Genomic DNA, 18,637 nt, shown 5'->3' with positions numbered 1-18,637 from the left:
ATTTAGTTAATACATTTCATCCGATTGCCTAATTTTACACCCTTTTAGAAACAATTTTTGAGACTAACAAGAAAACAGACAGTAGGAAAAACAACACCTGCAGTTTTGGTTTTTTTTAATAATAAGCTATCATTGTTTATCTCCAGCTCCCTAAATTCTCCCAGGCTGATTCTGGGAAAACTTATCTAGTTTTATCGTTCTCTGACCAGGCTGTCACATCCACAACTTCCCTCATTGGACGATGCTTTTGTGAACCCAGGACATTTTACTCCTCCCCAGGACATTTCTGATTATTGGATGATTTGTACCCTCCCTTTGAACCTCCCCCATATTTCAGCTGCTGCACCCTCACCTTCCTGTCTTTTGCCCTCAGATTCCCCAGTGTTGTAAATGCGGGCGAACTCAATGGGAAGAAATGCTGATGTCCAACTCCATTTCAGAAGGCTGAATCATTTATTTATAACTATGCTAAAATACATCAATATACTATTTAAAGGAGATACTAAAACTACAAACCTACTTTCTCTAACTACCATATCTAACTCCTAACTGGTGACCCTCTCTGAGAGTCCAGCCACAGGTGGGTTGGGTTGGATTGGATTGGATTTGAATGGATTGGATTGGGTTGGATTGGATTGGGTTGGGTTGGATTGGATTGGATTGGATTGGATTGGATTGGATTGGTTGGGTTGGATTGGATTGGATTGGATTGGATTGGATTGGATTGGATTGGATTGGATTGGATTGGATTGGATTGGATTGGGTTGGATTGGATTGGATTGGATTGGGTTGGATTGGGTTGGATTGGATTGGATTGGATTGGATTGGATTGGATTGGATTGGGTTGGATTGGATTGGATTGGATTGAATTGGGTTGGGTTGGATTGGATTGGATTGGATTGGATTGGGTTGGATTGGATTGGATTGGATTGGGTTGGGTTGGATTGGGTTGGATTGGATTGGATTGGATTGGATTGGATTGGATTGGATTGGATTGGGTTGGATTGGGTTGGATTGGGTTGGATTGGATTGGATTGGATTGGATTGGATTGGATTGGTTGGATTGGATTGGATTGGGTTGGATTGGATTGGATTGGATTGGATTGGATTGGGTTGGATTGGATTGGGTTGGATTGGATTGGATTGGGTTGGATTGGGTTGGATTGGGTTGGATTGGATTGGATTGGATTGGATTGGGTTGGATTGGATTGGATTGGGTTGGATTGGGTTGGATTGGATTGGGTTGGATTGGATTGGATTGGATTGGATTGGATTGGATTGGATTTGGTCGGATTGGCCACCAGGCTCAAACAATCCTCACCAGAATCCAACCAAGCAATCACCCCAGGTAAGCAATTCTCCAAACACATTCCACCTGAGAAAAACAAGGAGCAGAAATAGAAACTGTTTTATCTTTCTTTCTCTCTGTGCACCTTTATGAAAAATCCTGAGAGAGAGGGAGAGAGAAATGTGCTTGCCACACCCAAGAGTAATAAATCCTCTTTTATCTTATGCAAAAGTCTCCCCCCTCGCCCTCGCCTCCTCAGAGTGCAGACTGACAGCCAAAAAGGCCGTAGAGTAACTGCTCTAGCCGCACCTCGGGCCATCCTGCTCCCGGGGTGTTGCAGCAGCTCTCTGGCCACAGAGAGCAACAACTTTCCCAGGCGTCGTCCTGGGAAAGGCTGTGAGGAGATCAGAGAAAAGGATGATAAGCAATTCTTATCTTAACTTGACGCACCCGGTATTGTGAACATGTGCCATGTGTTATGGAGGTTTGTTCGCCAAAGGGCGGATTCTTAATCAGCCAGTGGTGATGGTGTTTTAATTAAAGGACCAATCAAGTCCACCTGTAGCAAAGTAGAGATGAAAGCATGGGTTTCTTAATAAAGATTATTATTAGCCTTCTGGAAATGCGTGGAGTCTATGTCAGCTCTTAGCCGGTCCGGACCGGTTGCGCTGACACCGGGATGTGGTGGGATGTGGGACATGGGATGTGGGATGCGGGATGTGGGACGTGGGATGTGGGATGTGGGATGTGGGACGTGGGACGTGGGACGTGGGACGTGGGACGTGGGACGTGGGACGTGGGACGTGGGACGTGGGATGTGGGATGTGGGACGTGGGACGTGGGACGTGGGACGTGGGATGTGGGATGTGGGATGTGGGATGTGGGATGTGGGATGTGACCCCTCTCGGCGGAGCGGTAGAGCCAGTGCAGCTCTGGCCAACGCGTCAGCTGCTGCTGTAAAATTCCCTCCCCAAGACAGATTTTGGCAGGGAAAAGCCAAGCACCCGAATGCTTGGAGGAAGCAAATGTGGGATGGGAGGGGTGCAGGGAGAGCTGGAATTGTCTCGAGTTAACCCTGCCAGTGGAACGTGGGGAAAGTTCCCTTTGTTTTTCCTTAATGAGCCACCTGTGCCTCGGGTCTCCTGCTCCTGACCTTTTATCCCGTGTTTTCACCTATGGCTGGACATGGGGAATGTTGAATGCCCCAAAACCAGGCTTGTGAAGCGGCAAATGTCCTGGAATCCTGGAATGGTTTGGATGAGAAGGAACCTTAAATTCATCCAGTTCCATGGGCAGGGACACCTTCCACTGTCCCAGGCTACCCCAAGCCCTGTCCAACCTGTCCTTGGACACCTCCAGGGATCCAGGGGCAGCCTCAGCTGCTCTGGGAATTCCATCCCAGCCCCTTCCCAATATTTCTTACCAAAATCCCATCTAAACCTGCACATGGAATCCTGGAAGGGTTTGGGTTGGAGGCACCTCAAAGCCCATCCAGGCCCACCACGGGTCCCAGACTTTCCACAGACCAGGTGGCTCCAGCCTGGCCTTGGACACCTCCAGGGATCCAGGGCAGCCACAGCTTCTCTGGGAATTCCATCCCAGCCCCTTTCCAGGGAATGATTCCTTCCCAATCTCCCATCCATCCCTGCCCTGGGGCAGTGGGAAGCCATTCCCCGTGTCCTGTCCCTCCATGCTTTTTCCCAAGTCCCTCTCCAGCTCTCCTGTGTGTCACTGTGTGTTTCTACAAAAAAAAAAACACTTAAACCCCACTGCCTTTGCCCCTTTTTTTCCACTCTCTCCCGCCTCCTCCCACTGTGATTTACAAGGAGGAATTAAAACTCTGCACATCCCCGTGCTTGGGCTTTTACATCCTGGGCCACTGATTTATAAAAGCTGCCAGTGAATTTAAAACCCTCGGGTTTGATTTAGAAATCATGGCCCGAAAGTTGCATTTATCTCCAATATTCAACTGCGCTGCACGTCACCGAAAATCTGATTTATGGGCTGCAAAATGAGTGCAGAGAGACTCCAAAAATATTTATGGCTCCCTCCCCCTCGGAGGAATCCATGCAGCCCACCCACCCCAAAATATGCACGTCCTCCTATGCATGTTGAAATGCAACTATGTGCGTGTATCACATATTTATATCAAATCCTTCTTTTCTTCTACTGCTGGGCTCAGGGAGCACGCCAGGATCTAAGGAGAGGCTCTGTGGTGCCTTCCTTCCACTCCCTCCCCTTCCCATTCCTCCAAAGTGCCTAAAATCCAGCTTTAAACTCCATTTCCAGCTCCCCAGGGGCCTCCTTCTCCTGCTGCTGCTGTTGGAGGTGGAGGGGCTGGAGCCCAGGACTGAAGAATGGAGTCAAACGACTGCAAAAAAAACAGGCAGAAAAATTGGATTCTCCAATTCCAATCCAAAACTGGATTCTCCATCCCATCCCATCCCATGGGGGAAGGTGTGGGATTGCTCCTGTTTTCCTCTGTCCCCACCACATTCATCTCTCACTGTCGGGGTAGGAAGAGAAGAAATTAAACAGCGCCGTGGAGGTGTTTCTTTCCTTAAAACTGAGCGAGAATGAGCTGCTTTTCCTTCTGGACTCACCAACACCAGAAAAAAAAGGAGGGAGGGCAGCAAAAGGATGAACAGGAGAGCAGTTTCACAACAACCTATATAACTAGTCTATTAAATATATATTTATTATTCTATATACATATAATATATATACACATACATTCTATATACATATTATATATAATATATATTATTCTATAGAAATATATATTGTTCTATATACATATAGATATTATTCTGTATAACTACTCTATAAAATAAGGTCTTCTATAAAAATAATTATTATAATAATAATATTATTAAAATCATGCTGAGAGGAGATAAATAATCAATCATAATAATCAATAAAAATAAAAATAAAATCCAGGAATCGCTCTCTGCTTTAGATCAGGGTGATTAAAAGCTCTGCATTTCAGCTGCCAAAAATGGGGAGTCAGGTCCTACCCCAGCTTTAGGGACATATTTCCATGAAATCCATCAGTTATGAGTAATAGAATTTCCTGTTCACTGGGAATCGATTACTAAATTCATCTTTTCCTTAACAATCCAAATTCCTTGAATCTCCAACAGCCGTGCAATAGAACTGGGCATGGTAAAAATCCAGGGATGAGGCCGAAAATTCTGGATACGAAAAACGAGATCCAGAACCAGATTCTTCTAAAAAGGTCTCAGATTTGGGACAGCAGCAGGATTTGGAGCAATGCTTTCAAAGGTGCAATTACAATTATTACAATTACAATTGCAATTATGAACTCGGGAGGCAAAAGATGAAGATTTTTATTATTCTGTAGCATTTTTTTGGATTTTGTTGGCAATAATTACACGGGTTCTTGTTCTGCTTTCGCTGCCCCAGCGTCTCCCAGGTTAATTATGTTGTCGAGATCGTGTCAAGAAGGCACTGCTGGAATTATGGTTCTCATTAGAGGATGATGGGATCAATTCCATGGGGGAAGTTTGGGCCAACCTATTCCACCAACACACTCTGCACATGGAAAAATTAATTCCTCCAGCTCTCGTATCCAACCTTTTTTATATTGACATTACAGGGAACAAAGGGCAATTCTGGCTGACATTTGATGGGCAGATTCATTACAGACTCTGATTTCTCTGGGTTTTGGTTCTGTTTGGATTGCAAGTCTCAAGCCTTGTTATTCAGAGAGCTGTTGAAATTCGGGATTGAGGTAAGAGACAGAATCCCAAACCTAAACAAGGCTTGAAAGAGAAATAAAAATGAGCTGCTTTTCTCCCTGGAGATCAGAGCACTCCGTGTGTGGGGTCTGGGGCTCGGTTTTAGCGGCATCACAGGGCTGAGAACGTGACATCCACAAAAACCCAGGAGGATCTGCATCCTAACCAGTGCCAGAGGCTGGGATACAAACAAAAATCCCCCAAAACATCCCAAAGGAGCTGTTCCAGTGAAGTTCTGTGCAAAGCCCTTGGGTTTATTGTGGATGAAGAACAGGAGCTGTTTATAATCCAGGCGTACAGGGGGTAGATAAATAGGGAATATTTGGGAGAGTCCAGTCCTGGAGAAAAGAAGGTTCTAGAGAGACCTTCCAGTGCCTAAAGTGGTTCCAGGAGAGCTGGGGAGAGATGTGGGACAAGGGATGGAGGGACAGGACACAGGGAATGGCTTCCCACTGCCAGAGGGCAGGGATGGATGGGATACTGGGGAGAAATTCCTGTCTGGGAGGGTGGTGAGGGGCTGGGATGAGCTTTAAGGTCCTTCCCACTCAAACCAGCATTCCAGGATTCTCTGAGAGGCTGCATCATCCCTTCATTTCCTGGGTTTCCTTCTGCAGCAGAGCTGGGATCCCTAAACCCATGAAATTTGTCCCATTTCCCTTGTTCCATTCTATTTCCAGCTCGCAGTTCCAGTTTAGTCTTGGCTCAACAAAACAGGGGTTGGAGTTTGGGGAGGGAAAGGTCCAGGAGACTCCAGGAGTGCTTCAGTTTCACCTGTGGGGGAAGCCCCAGCTCCGTGGGATACAGCTGAGGCAGCAAAGCCTCAGCTTTCCCTGAATTGTGGGAGCTCAAGGAATCTGTTTTGTGGGAAAAACCATCATTCCTGCCTGAGTTTTGGATTAGCACAAAGGTTTAGATGAGCACCCACAGTGCCTGTGTGGTCTGCAGGCCAAAAGATGCCCAGGATTGTGGAGTTTGTCCCTCATCCCAGAGAACGGCCTGGCTGTCACCATCCACGGTGTTTTCCATGGCAAAACCTCCTCGATTCCACTGGAGTGAGTGAAAGCAGGGCGGGCTGGGCTTCAAACCCCCTCCGGCCCCTGCACCAAGTATGAAAAATTAACATCACTTCAAAGAGCTCACAGAACCGGAGACTGTCCTGAGGGACCCGCAGGGATCACCAAGTCCAACCCGGTGCTGGACTTCAAAACACACAAATTAAAGACAAATCAGCCTCACGTTATTTAATTGAGCAAACCACAATCGGCACTGGAGAAACTGGGCTCAAATTCCTCTTGTGTAACCAATATTTAGTCACAGAATGTGGAAACTGGAGCTCAGATTGACTCACTGGAGGCTGTGTTAGAAAATAGTTCCTCTCTATTTTTCCAGAGCTGCCTCATCAGACGTACACTGATTTTGGCAGCTGCTTCCCTGCATATGCTGGGGAAATTCGGGAGGGCTGGAGGTTCATTCCAGATATTCCAGCTTATCCCTGGCTCGCTGGAAGTGTGAGAATGTTTAAGGTGCATAAAACTGAGCTGTTAATTGAACAGATTTTTGTCAGGAGATGCTGCAGTTTCTGCCTCTCCCCTCATTCAGAACCAAACCTGCCCCAGGAGTGTTTGGACAACTCCCTCAGGGAAAAGGTGGGGATCTGGGGGATCCCTGTGGGTCCGTTCCCACCCAGGATATTCCATGGGTTGTGATTTTAATTGGCACAAAGAAATGGCCAAGGGTGGACAGAAGTCATTTGACATCAACACAAAGCAACCATGAAAAGCCCGTTGCAGTTTTGGTTGGATTTCTAGGAATTTGGAGATTTGATTTATTTAGCTTGGCTTCAACACTGATCAGAGTGTCACACCAGGGGAGCGAATTAATCCTCTTTGTCCTAAATTCCATTAATTCAGCACCAGCCAGAGCCCGGCTGACTTTGGGCAGGGGCTTTTCTCATGAAATGTGTTCAGCTCCATCATCCTTGCCTGAGGATGACAGGGATGGGACATTCCCAGCCTCTCACTCCACACCGGCTCGAGATTTTGTGTGGAGACTTTATTTTAGCAGGTCTGTCTCCATGGAGAAGTGGCTGGTGGACTTTTCTGGGGATTGTGCCTCCTGCAAATATGCAGATTTCCCAAAAATTAAATCGGAATTGTGAAAACAAGTGGGATTTTATGCATGAGGGTCTCTGTAAGAGCTTCATAGTGAGCACTTATTCTGTGAGATATTTGAGAGCACTGGCTGGGATTGACACGGGATGGAGGGACAGGACACAGGGAATGGCTTCCCACTGGAAAAGGGGAGATTTAGATGGGATATTGAAAAGAATTCCTCTGTGGGAGGATGGGGAGGGGCTGGGATGGAATTCCCAGGGGAGCTGTGGCTGTCCCTGGATCCCTGGAAGCGCTCAAGGCCAGGCTGGAGCACCCTGGGACAGTGGGAGGTGTCCCTGCCTGTGTCAAAAACAAACTTCAGGGTCCTTTCCCACCCAGACCATTCCAGGATTCCGTGCAGCCTTTTCACCAGCTCACTGAAACACTGAAGCCACCGTAGCCGTGGCTCCCTGCAGGGATTTCAGTGTTCAACAGTGCCTCCCCTCATCCCGAGCAGCTCCAGGCGGGATGTGGGATATCCAGATGGTGCCTCCGACAGCTCCTCCTCACCAGCCTGGGCGCAGCTTTCACATTCTCCCTCCTCTGACAGGGCTCGGAGCCCGTTTGGAATGTGCTCAGGCCCTGCCGGTGCAGATGGGCAAGATGTGCTGGAAAGGCCGAACGACGCAATTAGCGCTGTTTAAAATTAATGATGGTGGTGAGAGGGGGAAATACCTGCTCCAGAAATAAGCAGGTTGGGTTTAACCATCGCTGGTTGTATTTTTGTAATGTGAAGAGGCAGATCGAGGTGGGAAACCAGGGGGTTTATTTACCACCTTCCTGATTAGTGATATCCTGTATTAATTAGTGGCTGCTGCTGGGAAGTGGGAAATGAAATTTCTTGCTTTTCCGGGTCCTGGCCTGGCTGTGAGGAGCAGTGAGATCTGGGTGATGCCACCCCAAAGATTATGTTCCCACTCCCCGTGAGCTGTGTCCTGTTCCCAGAGACATCCAGACCCTGGATGGGAGGAGACAGGGATGGAATGGGGATGGATTAAAAAAAAAAAAAAAGCCAAAATAAAGCCAAGATGGACCAGGCTTGGAGCAACCTGGGCTAGCAGAAGGTCTCCATGGCCCTTCCCCGTCTAAACCATCCCATGGTTTAGGGGTCAGGGGTCCTTCTCTGATCCTTGGCCCTTCCTCTGTCCCTTTTTTGAAGCTGCCCCACTGAAGTTTCCTCTCTGTGGCACAGAAATGTCACTTTGGGAGGGAGGATTTGCGGGAGCACTTAATCAGAGTGAGGGCCAGCTCGGAGGGTCGCCAACCCTTCAGCAGGTGGGGAGCCCGAGGGCAAGTGCTGGCCTGGAGCACGGCTCTCATTTAGGATCAAATTGGATTTTAGGGAAAATTTCTTCCCGGAAATTGCTGTCCAGCCCTGGGCAGTTGCGGAGTCCCCACCCCTGGGAGGATTTAACGATGGATGTGACACTTGAGGGTGATGCCTCAGGTTTCAGCTTTTCTATTTTTCAGACTCTGTGCTGCTTTAGTGTGTGGGTTTGAGCTTCACATTATGGGATGGTGAGCTCTTTTCACAGAGCAGGGAGGCAAAACAATTCCTTCTCCAGCTGGGGACCAAGGACAAATGATCCAAACCTCAGGCCCAAGGGCATAAGCAACGTGGGCTGAAGAGAGAAAAACCAGAAGCATGGGACTTCCTGGGCTGGAGCTGTAATTGGACAATTAACGCCAATATGCAAATGTGCCAAAACTTTAAAAGTCCCTCCAGAGCCTCGAGAATTCCTGTAAATCCAGGAGAACAGAGATTCCCTCTGAATCAGGAGATCCCCCCGCTGCCCTGAGTGTCTGAGTAACTCCCCAGCCCGAGCCTCAGAGCCCCCCGTGCTGAGATCAGGGCTAATTCACCCTTCCTCAGGGAAGGAATTTAAATTTCCATGGATTTCTCCCACCCAGAGCCAAGATCCAGGGGATGTTGATGGTGGCACCCCATTCCTGAGGGGATTATATATTGGATGTGGCACGTGGGGACATGGTCAGTGGTGGCCTTGGTGGTGCTGGGGAACAGTTGGACTCGATGGTCTTTGAGGGCTTAATAAAAGTGAGAGACCTCATGACCAGTGGGGCATTTTGTGACCATTTTGGTTCATCTTGGGTGCAGCCCTGGCTGGGCTCTTGTGCTGCCCAAGGTGGATCCATTGAGGAGATCCTTTTAATAAATCCCTGCTTTATTTTTTAGCTCCATGTTCTAGGTCAGCCCTCACAAGGCATTAAGGACACGGCCAGCGGTGGCCCTGATGGTGCTGGGGGTGGTTGGGCTCTGTCCCAGAGGGGTTTTCTAACCCTTCAAACAATTCCAGGATTGTTCTCCCTGACCCTGTGTCTTGGTTTGAAAAGAAAGGTACCCACTAAGGAAGGCAGGAGCCTCCCCTGAAATGGAAAATGTAAACCCCCTCCCTCCGAATTATTATAAATTTGAAATTCAGGGGCTCTCAGGCAAAGATATGGGAGTAGGAATTACAGTTCTTTATTAGGGAAGAAAACAAATATAAAATAAACAATGCAGTAAAGCAAAACAACCCTGCCAGAGTCAGAGCAGGCTCTGGCACGCTGTGGGTCAGGGTGGTGGCAGCAGTGCCATTCCATGGGGGCTCAGCCCTCCTGCAGTGCCAGCTGTGCTTCTGCTGGAGCAGGATCCTGGACAAGGCTGGAGTTTTCCTCTGGAGCTCCAGGGCTGGTTATGGAGCTCTTGTCCTTTGGGAATGCAGTGGGCACAGGCTGCTGTGGTGTTCCCAAAACCTCAGATTATATCCAGGTAGGAATGCTTGGCTGCTCCCCCTGGGCAGAGCCTCTCCCCATGGGATGATGGAATTTTCTCAGCCATGCAGGGACACTCCCTGGCCCATGAACAGCAGAGATCTCCTGGAGGGAGGATTGGCTGTGGGAGAGATAAAGAAAAAACTGCTCAATGGACAGAAATACCTGCCCCACCCCTGACAGATGGGGGTAGAACACACACCCCCATTTCCAACCTAAGACACCCCGTGCGTGCAGCCAAGGGGCAGAGCAGCCACAGAGCTCCGTGCGGGTGGAGCAGCCAAAAATCCCAGCACTTTGTACAGCAGTTTGTGGGGAAGATGCGCCAGGAACGGGGTTAGGTGGGATAGTGAGAAGGAATTCCTCCCTGGAAGGGTGAGGAGGGGCTGGGATGGAATTTTGTATTGAGAAAGGATGAAATTCGTGTGGGAAGTGGTGGATTTTGTGTGGGAAATGGGGAGTTTTGTGTGAAAAATGGGGACTTGTGTGTGGGAAAGGGTGAATTTTGTGTGAGAAATTGTGAGTTTTGTGGGGGAAATTGGGAATTTTGTGTGAGAAATGATGAATTTGTCACACAGGATCCAGAGTTATTAAAGGTGTCTCAGAACCCCTCTGTCCATTATATTTAGGGGATAAAATCATGAGTCAGCCTGTCCTGCTGGAATTGTGCAGGGATCGAGGGGAGAGGAAATACATTTTATCAGCTTAATTTCTGCAATAAATTCCTTGTGATTTTTTATTTTCTTGCTGCCAGGGTGGAACCTGCTTTGAGACGGAGGCTGACTCAGAATTCTGAGGAATGGTTGCCTTTTGTGGGTTTTTGTTTTGTTTTTTTTTTTTCCAGATAGATCACAAAAAAAAGGAAGGAAGGAAAAAAGAAAGAAATGCATCTGGGCTGGTCTCCAGCTGGATTCTTGTCAACCACCCCCAGCTGGGAAGGGAAAGGACAGATGGATTGATGGTCCCTGGAATGGGATGGAACAAAAGCCTGAGCAGGGAAGAAAAGGTCCCCTTTGAAAAAGGTTGTGTTTAGATGGGGCATATTCCTGGTTTTTCAGAGCTTCCCTCTAGGCCAAATAATCCCTCCTCCTTTCTTCTTTTCCTTTTTTGCCATTATTTGATATTTTTTCAACCCAAAATTCAGCTGTGCTCATCTCTTCCCAGCAGTTCTCCACCACAAGCAAAGTGGTACCATTTTAAACCTTTGTCACCCACAAAATCCCTCTCTTCTCACCATTTTAGGATGTGGAAGATGCAAAGCCCTGGGACCTGGGGATTTTTTGGGGGAGAAAAGGCCTCTCAGTTGTTTCTCTTTGTCTGTTGTGTTCCATTTTCTGGGTGTAATTTGGGTTTTGGGTGTTTTTTAGGCATTGCACAATCTGAGCTCACGGAGTGGAGGGATAACCTGTTTTTTCTTCCCCACAGTGCATTCAGGGAGCCACCAACCCCCCAGAATTTTGCTGATTTAACTGCCCAGACACCAGCAGGCAGGGATCCAGCTGGGAATGTGCTGCCCACAGTGCTTCACTCAGCCCAGCCCTACCAGTGTGATGTTCAGGAGAATAATTTCTCTCCAGACAATCATAAATATTTTGGGAAATAATTTCTATCCTGGTGGCACAAACCAGTTGCCAAACAGCTTTAGAATCTGTCAGAAATCACTCCTGGTTTTGCTGTATGGATGTTCCAAAATGTCATTATTTCAAGAATGACATAAAGCCAGCCTTCCTTCCTTCCTTCCTTCCTTCCTTCCTTCCTTCCTTCCATCCATCATCCATCCATCCATCCGTCATCCATCCATCCGTCATCCATCCATCATCCATCCATCATCCATCCATCCATCCGTCATCCATCCATCATCCATCCATCCATCCATCATCCATCCATCCATCCATCCATCCATCATCCATCCATCCATCATCCATCCATCATCCATCATCCATCCATCATCCATCCATCCATCATCCATCCATCCATCCATCCATGCATCATCCATCCATCCATCCATCCATCCATCCACCATCCATCCATCATCCATCCATCCATCCATCCATCATCCATCCATCCATCCATCCATCCATCCATCCATCATCCATCCATCCATCCATCCATCATCCATCCATCCATCCATCCATCATCCATCCATCCATCATCCATCCATCATCCATCATCCATCATCCATCATCCATCCATCCATCCATCCATCCATCATCCATCATCCATCCATCATCCATCCATCCATCCATCCATCCATCCATCCATCCATCCATCATCCATCCATCCATCCATGCATCATCCATCATCCATCCATCCACCATCCATCCATCATCCATCCATCCATCCATCATCCATCATCCATCCATCCATCCATCCATCATCCATCATCCATCCATCCATCCATCATCCATCCATCCATCCATTCATCCATCATCCATGCATCACCCATAGTTGTTTCTGTCCATCTGTGGATCAAGAGCCCATCCCAATGTGACCGAAACTCACCTCCAAAGTTCCAACCACGTAGATTTAGGCTTCATTTTTAGCCACAATCTGTTGTCCTTTTGATTTGGGTGACAAAGCTGGGGAAGGGTCTGGAACCCCAAGAGGGAGCTGGGAAGGGGCTCAGCCCGGAGCAAAGGAGGCTCAGGTGGGACCTTGTGGCTCTGCACAGCTCCTGCCAGGAGGGGACAGCCCCAGGTCGGGCTCTGCTCCAGGGAACAGGGACAGGAGGAGAGGGAACGGCCTCAGGCTGGGCCAAGGCAGGCTCAGGGTGGGCACCAGCAGGAATTTCCCCATGGGAAGGGTGCTCAAGCCTTGGAACTGCCCAGAGGGGTTTGGAATGCCCAGGGAGGTGTCCCAGGAACTCCTGGAGGTGGCACTCACAGCTCTGGGCTGGGGACAAGGTGGGGATCGGGCACAGCTTGGACACAATGACCTTGGAGCTCTTTTCCACCTTCAGCGATTCTGGGATTCTGGGATCATTGGAGCAGTTCAGTTAATAAGAGTCCAGCTGAAGTTTTGTCTGTGGCGGGTTTAAATATTTATATTAATCTCTGCCTGGATTACCTTCATTTTGTGTAACATCTCCTTTCTCTCTGATTGCAGCTAAGTGTTTTATTGAGGTATCTCCACTGAGAGCTGCTGTACAAAAATGTAAATTTGTATTATTATTATTATTATTATTATTTCCCCAAAGCCTGTTGTCCATAAAATACAGATTATGCACCACGCCAGCGATGCAGTTGTCATTTCTCATCCTTATTTATTAATGCCTTTTCTGAGCACTTTAGATAAGGATTTCAAAACCCAGTTCCAGCAGAGCAGTACTTTGCACATTGCACTTTAACTGGGGAAAACATTGTTGTCTGATTTTAATCATAAAAATGAAATGCTCCTAATAGAGCGAAAAACCCAATTTCCTGCAGAAGCATTCGCAGGCTGATGTGGCTCTGAGATTCCTGCCATGACAGGAGAGTGATGTCTTGGGCACGGGAAAATGTTCTGGATATCCCTGAAACAAATGGAGCTGTGCTGGATCGTTTTGAGCTTTGCATTGTTGACTTCCAATTTTCATTTGTCGAGAATTAATAATTAACCTCCACAGTTCCCGTGCTTAAATTCTGGGGGTGGGTTCGGCATCAGGTGAGAGGAGGTAAAACCCCACCAGACATTGGGACAGGGACAAGAGCTGACGATGGTTCTCCCACATTTCATATTTGGAATACGATTCCGTATTTGGAGTTTGTTTCGTGCCTCCTCTTCCTCCTCCTAATTATTCCTGCCACGAGCAGAGCAGTGACTCGGAGGGGACAAACTGGGAAGGAGTTTTGGAAGGTCAGAGCTTAGGGATGAATTGAGGTCCTGGTAAATTGTGTCTCATCCCAAAAGTTTGGCTTGGAAGGCAGGAGCATTTTTTAAGTTGCCAGCGTCGTGGGGTTTGGATTCCTTTCCCAAAGTCGCACTCCAGGATAGTGGGAAGAGTCCACCAAGCTCCAGTTTGGGATTTTTTGGATGCTATTTTTAGGGATCTGCCACTGACATGGAAGGAGGATGGAGCCAGGTGGGGATCAGTACCAGGAACAGGATGAGAGGACACAACCCCACCAAGCTCCAGTTTGGGATTCTTTGGATCTTATTTTTAGGGATCTGTCACTGACATGGAAGGAGGATGGAGCCAGGTGGGGATCAGTACGAGGAACAGGATGAGAGGACACAACCCCACCAAGCTCCAGTTTGGGATTTTTGGATCTTATTTTTAGGGATCTGTCACTGACATGGAAGGAAGGAGGAGCCAGGTTGGTACAAGGAACAAGATGAGAGGACACAACCCCACCGAGCTCCAGTTTGGGATTTTTTGGATCTTATTTTTAGGGATCTGTCACTGACATGGAAGGAGGAAGGAGGTAGGGGTGGGGACAGGGAACAGGACGAGAGGAAACGGCCCAAGTTGTGCCATGGGAGGTTCAGGTTAGATTTTGGGGATATTTTCTTCATGGAAAGGGTTGTCCAGCCCTGCATAGGCTGCACAGGGCAGGGATGGAGTCACATCCACAGGGGAATTTAACAGATTTGGGAACGTGGCACTTGGGGACACGGAAACATTTGGACTTGATGAACCCAGAGGGCTTTCCCAACCCAAAAAACTCTGGGATTCCACGACATTTTCATCCTTAGGCTCCTTAAGATGGGAATTACCTTCTGCTCCTGATTTTTTTGGTGCTGCCTCCCATGAGGATTTCCTATTGATCAGCCTCAACACATTCTCCCAGCCAAATTATTATTTTTATGATTTGATCTGTCTGTGCCTGGGTGCAGGTCAGGAAAAATGGAATTATTCCAATCTATCACAAAAAACTCCGAGATCCGATGAAAGCAGTGATTTCTCCCAGCAGGATATCAATATTCCCAAATCCACTGGCAGCCATATCCTGGAATATTCACAGGAATCCCATTCCATCCCTCTCCCAGTGCTAATGAAGGAAAAGCATCCTCAAACATGGGATGGTGACAACGCTGAGATGAAATTTGGCTAAAATAAGACTCCAGCAGAGTTTGTGAGTGTTCAGCACAGCCAATATTTATCCTCTGTTTTTAAAGGAATAACAAAAGAGGAAGATGTTAACTGGAATAACCCTGGCTCTGGAAAAATCTCCTGTTTAATCCACAGGTTGGCTTGGTTTGGACTTCACCAGCGTTCAAATAATAACGAAATGGGGGAAGCTGTAGGATTTTCCAGCAGGAATTATTTACTGCCCTGTGATGACACCCATTAAATGTTAACAGACAGTATCTTCCAGGATTTACTGCTGGAATTCCGCTGCTTCCCCACTCCGAGCTGTGGAGCAGAGCTGAGAATTATTGCCAGGTGTGATGAAGAGCAGCAGCGCCCCGTGATAAGTTTGGCCATAATTCCAAATTTCCAGCAGGTCCTGCTGGTGGTGGCAGAGCCCAGGGAATCCATCTCTGGCCGTGGATAAATGGATTCAGGCATGGAAAACCTGGATAAAGGTGCTCAGCACTCACACGGGGATGTGCCATTAATAAAATGGGTTTAAAAAGAGATTTTCGGGTCAATAAATGATGTTCACATCGTTTTGGGTCAGAGAGGAGCAGGAGGTGCAGGACCTGGGCAGGAGTTAAGATCCAAATAATCCAAACCCCCAAAAATTCACATCATCAGAGAGGATGGAGAAGACTCCAAAATCATGGAATTATTTGGGTTGGAAAAGCCCTCAAAGGCCATCGAGTCCAACCATTCCCCAGCACCACTGAGGCCACCAGTGGCCATGTCCCCACGTGCCACATCCAATGTAAAATCCCCTCGGGAATGGGGATTCCACCATCATCATCCCCTGGATCTTGGCTTTGGGTGGGAGAAATCCATGGAAATTTAAATTCCTTTGAAACATAAACTTTAAGGGATTTAAAGATTTTAGAGGAGCTAAGATTTTAGTTAGGGATAAGCCTTACTAGAGTTAATTAAAATAAATGAGTAGGCCTTGAGGAAGTTAAGAGTTAGTAGTTAACTGATAATTGATTGCTTGTCAACACAATGTTTAGTTAGCTGGGTTTATAATGAAGAATACAGAAACTGACAAACAGCTTTTAGGAACATGAGACAATTGTGGGCCTCCTCTGCTCTGAAACCAATTGAAGACAGGGAATGGAAGTTCTACCGAGGTTCATTTGTCATATTTGCATTGAAAAGGCAGAAAGGTCAGAATGAGGAAGACTTCATTTACTTCCTCATTTTGGGACCCCTTCCCATGAAAGGGACCACCGACCCATTTCAAGGAACAAACTACGCATGCTTAACAGCTTTGGGAATGATTAGCATACGGAGCGAGGAATGGGATGTACCAAAATGATGAATATGTATTTTGGGTATTCAATCCTGGTGTGGATAAAAGGACTCTGTAATCATTGGAAAGGCGCAGTGTGTATTTGGGAGCTGTCCCGCACGCTGCCCGGCGCCGCAATGAACATACATTTCTAACTTCAAACTGTGAGAGAGTTTTTGTCCGTCACAGTTGGGTATCGGTGCTAGATCAATATCCATATTTCTTTAATAAATCACCTTCCCCGAGGAAGGGTGAATTAGCCCTGAGCTCAGCACGGGGGCTCTGAGGCTCCGGCTGGGGAATACCCAGACACTCAGGGCAGCAGGGGATCTCCTGATCCAAAGGGAATCCCTGTTCTCCTGGATTTACAGGAATTCTCGAGGCTCTGGAGGGCTTTGAGTGCTGGGAGCAGTCTGGGAAGGGACATGAGTTTGTGCAAGGACATTCCAGGGCCGGGGGCTGAGTCTGGTGAGCAACATCCAAAAATTCCGAGCATCCTCCCTTTCTGAGGAGGCAGAGCAGAGGAGATTCGTCCCCCTGGATAAACAGGACCAACCTCACTTTGGGATTTGTTTGCCACTCGAGTTTGGAAAAATTTCTGCAGTGTCCTTGCCCTGATTGAGGATTTTTAGCCAGTAAAGAGAGATAAAGTCAATGCCCTCCCATGTTCTTCCTCCAGTTCAAAATCCTCTTCTACCCATTCACAACCACAGGCTAAAAAACTGAATCTCATCCCCTCCATATTTTCTGTCTATTTCTTTTCCCTTCATTTTCCTGTGTCTGGAATATCCTGGATGAGCAGAAAAATCAACCAGGACTTAATTTCTTTTTTTTTGTTGTTGTTTTTTATTTTTAAATAATAGCCAGAGTAAAAAAAAATAAAAAAAAAAAAAACCAAAACAGAACAAAACAAAATATAAAATAAAATTAAAAAAAAATAAAAATAAAATAAAATAAAATAAAATAAAATAAAATAAAATAAAATAAAATAAAATAAAATCCACCTGCTTCTCCCAGATTTCCAGGCAGGATTCAGCACTGGAAATTTGTTTTTAAGGAAATCACTCCTGGGGATCGTGTCTAATAAGGTTCACAAAGCAGGGGGGTGTAATTGGCACATCCTCAGTTCCCAGCTCTTATCAGCTGTTATCAGCCTGGGGGTCCTGAGGTGGAAATGGGATTGTTCAGCCGAGACAGATTTTATGGACCATGGAAAATCCCAGATGGATTTTTCAGGAGAGGCTGGAGGAGAGCAAGAGGCAGCCACCACCAGGAGTCCTTTCCATGGCGTTTTTCCCCAGCACTAAACACCAACTGTGGGATATCAAAGAGAGAATTTGGCCGTTTAATGAACTGGTTTTGGGGACAATCATTGTTTTTTTCTGGCCCTTCACTGGGGCTCGGCAGTTTCATTTCTTTGTCACTGAGTGAATTCAGGGCTGGGAGTAAATCTTTGTTCATTTCATACTTTATGGAGAAGATTTTTAAGATTTTAAGATTTTTAAGTGTCATCCTGGAGCAGCTTTTTTTGAAGAAAAAAATGTGCCTTTTTTTGAAGGCAGAGGGCACACTTAATGCATTAGAAAATCACCATCACACTGATAAATATCATAAATAGAAAGGGTTAATCAAGACAAATAAAACCTCCTTTATCTAAGGAATATCAAGTTTCCCCATTCCCAATATTCTCTTGGAGACCAGTCTTATTTAAAGGCTTTGATAAATTTAGCAGGGAAGAGCTGCCGAAAATGATGAGGGTTTTTTCTTTTCCTTTACATCAAGAAGCACAAATAGCGCTGTGTCTGCTTTGAGGCGCTCAAATATAGCCCTAATTAGTGCTTAAGTGCTAATTGACAGTCATTAGGTAGGTCTGTGCCTGAGAGGGGGGGAAGAAGTGTCTGAGGAGGAAAAGCTGATGAAGGTGATGTCACCTGAGGTGTCTCAGGAGTGGCACAAGCTTGTCCTGACTGAGATGTTCCCCATGGATTTGTCAAAAATTCCTGAGCAGTGGAAGCCTCTGCCATGGAAACGGGCTGGGAGAGATGGGAATGTCCAGTCTGGAGAAGGGAAGTGTTACAGATACATGTTATAATATTGGCTTTTTGCGAATACTAAAATGGATTTATATGTGTGGTGTTAAAGTAACTTTGTTATAAGATACAGTTTTCATTTCTGTTGTTAATTAAGCTCAGTGCAGTAGCTGTGTAAGCGTGCCTGTGTTAAAATGCCTGCTGGGCTGGGATAACATCCCACGAGCACAGGATGAGGACACCTGCACAGATCTGCCAGCCATCAGCACTCACCCTCTGAAGGCAGTGTGGG

This window comes from Vidua chalybeata, chromosome 28 (assembly GCF_026979565.1).
Source record: "Vidua chalybeata isolate OUT-0048 chromosome 28, bVidCha1 merged haplotype, whole genome shotgun sequence".
NCBI classification, from domain to species: Eukaryota; Metazoa; Chordata; class Aves; order Passeriformes; family Viduidae; genus Vidua; species Vidua chalybeata.
Note: the sequence above shows the minus strand (reverse complement) of the source record.